Here is a 7,258-nt window from a genome sequence, read left to right as displayed (position 1 = left end):
ACCACCTCCTTTCTAGCACCATCAATTTGACCTCTGTTTCTGAGTCTGTTTTTGTTTTGTTTGTTCATCTGTTTTGTTGTTGTTGTTAATCCCCACCTGAGGATATATATATATTTTAAATATTTTTATTGATTTCAGAGAGGAAGGGAGAGGGAGAGAAAGAAGTATCAATGATGAAAGAGAATCATTGATCAGCTGCCTCCTGCACAACCCCTACTGGGGATTGCACCTGCAACATGGGCACGTGTCCTTGCCCAGAATCAAACCCAGGACCCTTCAGTCCGCAGGCCAACACTCTATCCACTGAGCCAAACCAGCTAGGGCATCACCGGAAGATATTTTTTCCATTGATTTTTAGAGTGGAAGGGAGGGGAAGAGACACAGAGGGAGAAACATCAATGTGAGAGAGACACATCAATTGGTTGCCTCCTGCATGCACCCTGACCAGGGCCAAGGATAGAGCCTGCAACCCAGGTATGTGCCCTTGACTAGAATCAAACCTGGGACCCTTCAGTCTGTGGGCTGACACTTTATCCGCTGAGCCAAACAGGCTAGGGCTATTTTTATGTTTTTAGTATCTTTTCCAAATATTTTTTATTGATTTTCACAGAGAGAGGAGAGGAGAGGAGAGAGAGAGAGAGAGAGAGAGAGAGAGAGAGAAAGAGAGAGAGAGACACGGTTGTGAGAGTGTTATCAAGCCAACAACTGGGACATGTGCCCTGAGCAGGAATCGAACTGGCAACCTTTTGGTACACAGGACAATGGCCAACCACCTGAGCACACCAGCCAGGGCTGGTATTTTTTTAGATTCCACATATAAAAACCATTTGGCATTTGTCTCTCTCTGTCTGATTTATTTCACTTAGCATAACATCCTCTAGGTCCATCCATGTTGTCACAAATTGCAAGATTTCATTTAAAAATATATTTTTATGATTTCATAGAGGAAGGGAGAAGGAGAGGGGGAGAGAGATAGAAGCATCAATGATGAGAGAAAGTCACTGATCTGCTGCCTCCCCCCCCACCCCAACAGGGATCGAGCCCACAACCCAGGCATGTGCCCTTGACCAGAATTGAACCTGGGACCCTTCAGTCTGAAGGCCAATGCTCTATCTACTGAGCCAAACCGGCTATGGCAAGATTTCATTCTTTTTATTGTAATACTAGAGGCCTGAAGCATGAAATTCGTGCACTGGGGGGGGGGGGGTCCCTCAGTCCAGCCTGCACCCTCTCCAATCTTGGACCCCTCAGACATCTCTCTCACAATCTGGGACTGCTGGCTCTCAACCGCTTGCCTGCCTGCCTGCCTGCCCCTAACTGCTTCTGCCTGCCAGCCTGATCGACGCCTAACTGCTCCCCTGCCGGACCGGGTTCCCCCAACACCCCAACTGCCCTCCCCTGCAGGCCTGGTCCCCCCCAAGTGCCCTCCCCTGCCGGTCCAGTTGCCCCCAACTGCCCTCCCCTACTGGCCTGATTGTCCACAAATGCCCTCCCCTGCCAGCCATCTTGTGGTGGCCATCTTGTGACGACATGGCCATTCCATCTTATGACCACATGGGGTGGCCATCTTTGTGAGGACGTGATGGTCAATTTGCATATTACCTCTTTATTATATAGGCTTTTATTGTCTATATGTATCACATCTTTATCTGTTCTTCTATATATATGATGAACATAGGGGTGCATATATTTTTTCAAATTAGTGTTTTTGTTTTCGTTGTAGAAATATCCTGAAGTAGAATTGCTGGGTCATATGGTAGATTGATTTTTAGTTTTTTGAATAATCTCTATACTGCTTGCCATAGTGGCTATACCAATTTTCAGTCCCACCAAAAGTACATAAGGGCTCATTTTCTCCACACCCTTAGCAATACTTATCTTATAAAAAATATATTTTTATTGCCCTAGCTGGTTTGGCTCAGTGGATAGATAGAGTGTTGGACTGCACTGGAAAGGTCCCAGGTTTGATTCCAGTCAAGGGCACATACCTGGGTTGTGGGCTCAATTCCCAGAGGGGGGCATGCAAGAGGCAGCCAATCAATGATTCTCTCTCATCATGGATGTATCTGTTTCTCTATCCCTCTCCTTTCCTCTCTGAACTAAATAAAAATATAACATATATTTATTCATTTCAGAGATAAAGGGAGAGAGAGGTAGAAAAATCAATGATGAGAGAGAATTACTGCATATATTTTTTCTAGGAATATATCATAAGAATCCCAAAACACAATCAGAAAGAATGTTCATAGCAGCACAATTTATAATACCTAAGATCTGGAAACAGCCCAAGTGCCCATCAGTAGATGAGTGGATAAAAAGCCGTGGTACATTTATACCATGGAATTCTATGCAGCAGTAAAAAAGAAGGAGCTCTTACCCTTTGAGACAGCATGCTCAGTGACTCATCTTCCCCACCACGCAGCCCTGCACTGGCTGGTCAGTAACACACTTTATACCAACTTAGACAAAAGAGGTTTCTGGCCAAAATAGTGACATCAGTCTTTTGGGTTATAGAAGGCCACCCCTGCTCAGTGCATAGATTATTGCATCCTTGCTTTTGCACCTGCAGATAGCAAATTAGCCTTAAACACCCTGATGAGGATTCCCACCCTTAGAGTGGCCTTGATCATCCCACGTACTCTGGACAGGGCCCCCACAGCCAGGTATGAAGTGATACCTTATTGTTGTTTAATTTGCATCTCTCTGATGATCAGTGACTTTGAGCATTTTTTCACATGTCTCTTGGCCATCTGTATGTCTGCTTTGGAGGAGTGTCTAGGTCCCTTGCCCATTTTTTATTTAGATTGTCTTCCTTTTGTTGTATGAGTTCCTTATATATTTTGGATACTAAACCTTTATCATATGTATCATTGCCATACAGTGGGCTCCCTTTTCTTTTTGTTGATGGTTTCTTTTGCTGTGCAGCAGCTTTTTATTTTGATGTAGTACCATTTGTTTATTTTCTCCTTAGTTTTCTTTACCATGGAAGGTGTATCTATAAACATATTGCTTTGAGAGACGTCTGAGATTTTGCTGCCTATAGTTTCTTCTAGGATTTTTATGGTTTCCCGACTTACATTTAAGTCTTATCCATTTTGCATTTATTCTTGTGTATGGTATAAGTTGGTGATCTAGTTTCATTTTTTTGCATGTATCTGTCCAATTTTCCCAACACCATTTATTGAAGAGACTGTCTTAACTCCATTGTATGCTCTTGCCTCCTTTGTCAAATATTAATTGAGCGTAATGGCTTGGGTCAATTTCTGGATTCTTCATTATGTTCCATTGATCTATATGTCTGTTCTTATGCCAGTACCAGGCAGTTTTTATTATGGTGGCTTTGTAGTGTAACTTGGTATCTGTTACTGTGACCCTTCCAACTTTGTTCTTTCTCAAGATAGCTCTGGCTATTCGGGGTCTTTTTTGGTTCCATATAAATTTTGAGAGTATTTGTTCTAGATCTGTGAAATATGCTGTTGGTATTTTAATAGGATTGCATTGAATCTATGGATTGCTTTATGTAGTATGGACATTTTAATGATGTTAATTCTACCATTCAACATGGTATATTCTTCTATTTGTTTATATCTTCCTCTATCTCTTTTTTCGATGTCCTGTAGTTTTCCAAGTACAAGTCTTTTACCTCCTTGGTTAAGTTTATTTCTAAGTATCTACATTTTTTTTGTTGCAATATTAAATGGGATAGTTTGTTTAGTTTCTTTTCCTGGGAATTCATTATTGGTGTATAAAAATGCCATCGAATTCTGCGTGTTAATTTGGCATCCTGCTACATTGCCAAATTCATTTATTAAATCCAGTAGATATTTGGTAGAGTCTTTAGGGTTTTCTATGTACAATATGTTATCTGTGAATAATGAGTTTTACTTCCTCCTTTCCAATTTGGATGCCTTTTACTTCTTCTTTTCTGATCACTGTGGCTAGGACTTCAGTATTATGTAGAATAAGAGTGGTGAAAGCGGACATCCCTGTCTTGTTCTTGTTCTTAGGGGAAATGGTTTTAGTTTTTGCCCATTGAGTATGATGTTGGCTGTAGGTTTGTCATATATGGCCTTTATCATGTTGAGATATGCTCCCTCTGTTACCACTTTGCTGAGAATTTTTATCAAAAATGGGTGTTGTACCCTGCTGGTGTGGTCCAATGGTTGAACGTCGACCTATGAACCAGGAGGTCATGGTTCAATTCTCTGTCAGGGCACATGCCCAGGTTGTGGGCTCGATCCACAGTAGGGGGCGTGTAGAAGGAAGCCGGTCAATGATTCTCTCTCATCACTGATGTTTCTATTTCTCTCTCCCTCTCCTTTCCTCTCTAAAATTAATAAAAAATGTATTTTTAAAAATGGGTGTTGGATTTTGTTAAATGCTTTTTCTGCATCTATTGATAAGATCATGTGATTTTTGTCTTTCAATTTGTTTATGTGATGTATCCCCTTTATTGATTTGTGAATATTGTACCAGCCTTGCATCCCTGGAAAAAAATCCCACTTAGTCATGGCATATGGTCTTTTTACTATATTGCTGGATCCGATTTGCTAATATTTTGTTAAGGATTTTAGCATCCATGTTCATCAGGGATATTGGCCTGTGATTCTATTTCTTTGTAGTGTCTTTACCTTGTTTTGGAATTAGGGTAATGCTGGCCTCATAAAAAGAGCTTGGAAGTGCTCCTTCCTCTTGGATGTTTTGAAATAGTTTGAGGAAGATAGGTGGTAGTTCTTCTTTGAATGTTTGGTAAAACTCCCCTGGGAAGCTGTCTGGACCAGGGCTTTTGTTTGTTGGGAGTTATTTTTTTTTATTACTCCTTCTATTTCCTCAGTTGTTATTGGCCTATTCAGGTTTTCTGATTCTTCCTGATTCAGTTTTGGGAGATTGCATTTTTCTAGGAATTTGTCCGTTTCATCCACATTGTCCAGCATGTTGGCATATAGTTATTCATAGTATTTTCTTACAATCTTTTGTATTTCTGTGCTGTCAGTGGTTAATTTGCCACTTTTGTTACTAATTTTATTTGGATTCTCTTTTTCTTGATGAGTCTGGCTAATGGTTCATCAATCTTATTTATCCTTTCAAAGAACCAGCTCTTGGTGTCATTGATCTTTTGTATTGTTTTTTTTAGTCTCTTTGCCATTTATTTCTGCTCTAATCTTTATTATTTCCGACCTTCTACTTACTCTGGAATTTACTTGTTGTTCTCTTTCTAATTCCTTAAGTTGTAAGGTTAAATTGCTTATTATTAATTTTTCTTATTTTTTGAGGTAAGCCTGTAGTGCCATGAACTTTCCTCTCAGGACTGCTTTTGCTGTGTCCCAGAGATTTTGGGTTGTTGTGTGTTCATTTTCATTTGTTTCCAGAAAGTTTTTTATTTCTTTCTTGATCTTATTGGTAACCCATTTATTGTATAATATGCTATTTAAAGTCCATGTGTTTGAATAATTTTCTGTTGTTTATTTTTTACTGTATGTAGACAGTGGACTCTATTTTATAAAGTTATTTCCCTTGGGGGTAGTTTATGATTCTGAATCCACTCTATATACAATATGGAATGGAGCGATGAATTAGTAAGTGGCAGATGGCTCTGGCCAGGTAGCTCAATTGGTTAGATGGTCATTCCAATACACCAAGGTTGTGGGTTTGAACCCCAGTCAAGGAGAGGTTACAGTATCCATGTGATAATGGATCAGGCTGGAGACAACAGTATAAATTCATCTTTAGCTTAATATGGACAGTTCCACATAGAAATCTTTATAATTAGGTTTGTATACATAGGTTGGAAACATGTATACATTTCCTGGCATGGTCACCTGAGCACATTTAGCTCCCACATGATGTAATTTAAAAATATACATTTTTAAATTGATTTTAGAGAGAAAGCAAGAGGGAGAGAGAAATAGAAATATCAATGATGAGAGAGAATCACCGATTGGCTGCCTCCCGCATGGCCCCCACTGGGGACTGAGCCTGCAACCAGGGCATGTGCCCCTGACCAGAATCAAACCTGGGACCTTTCAGTCTGCAAGCTGGTGCTCTACCCACCGAACCATACTGGCCAGGGCATGAAGTAAGTTTTTAATACCATTCTGTACTAAAAGAAACCAGGGCCCTCTGAAGAAATGACTGATTAAAGACATGGCTGTTACTTTCATTTGGCTTGTTGACTTCACAACTGCTGAGCTGCTGCCATTGCGGGTTCTCCCCCTCTGCTGGAGGAACAGTCCTCAGAACAGCCATAAAAAACAGAGGTGTTGATAACATTTTTTAAAAAAATATTTTTTTTATTGATTTCAGAGAGGCAGGGAGAGGGAGAGAGAGATAGAAACATCAATGATGAGAGAGAATCACTGATCAGCTGCCTCCTGCACGCCCCCTACTGGAGACGGAGCCCACAACCCAGGTATGTGCCCTTGACTGGAATCAAACCCGGGACCCTTCAGTCCTCAGGCCGACGCTCTATCCACTGAGCCAAACCAGCTAGGGCACAGATAACATTTGCTAAGCAAATGCCTTAATTTACTAAAAACCCACATTTATATTACATTTTACAATATATTTTTACACCCGCCCTACAAGGAACGCTAACAGAGAGTCTCACAAAGAGAAATGAAGGATACTACTAGAAGGATACTGAAATCCACATTTATCCAGATCTCTTGGTCCCTTCCCTAAGCCAGCAAAAGAAGGGGTACTAAGGGAGCTCTACTCAAAATGGAGGGTTCCCCATCCAAGCATTAGGGCTACTCTGGGCATCACCAGGCGCCTTGTCCAGTTCACAGGAGGTGGGTTTAATAGAAACCCCTCTGGGTACCAGCCTGGAGCACCTGGAGCCTGTCCAGAGTCTTCATCACCATCCCAGGTGAGAGTCCTGCCAGCACCATGGACATACTGACCCACAACCAGTGTTCCAGCTAGAGGTCCCTGCCTGCATGGCTTCCTGCCTCAGGTTGTTGTTGTTGATAATCCTCACCCATTGATTTTTAGGGAGAGTGGGAGAGAAAGGGAAAGACAGAGAGAAACATCGATGTAAAAGAAACACATTGATTGGTTGCCTCCTGCACGAGCCCTGACGGGGGGGGGGGGGGGGAGGAGCCTGCAACCAAGGTACGTGCCTTTGATCAGAATCAAACCCAGGACCATTTGGTCCACAGGCCAATGCTCTCTCCACTGATCCAAACCCGCTAGGACTCTGCCATTATTTCTTCAAAGACAATCTGTATTCTTTGCTCTCTTTCTTCTCCTTCTGGCA

This window comes from Myotis lucifugus, unplaced genomic scaffold (assembly GCF_000147115.1).
Source record: "Myotis lucifugus unplaced genomic scaffold, Myoluc2.0 scaffold_521, whole genome shotgun sequence".
Taxonomy (NCBI): Eukaryota; Metazoa; Chordata; class Mammalia; order Chiroptera; family Vespertilionidae; genus Myotis; species Myotis lucifugus.
The sequence above is the reverse complement of the archived record's forward strand: the minus strand, read 5'-3'. Positions refer to the sequence as shown.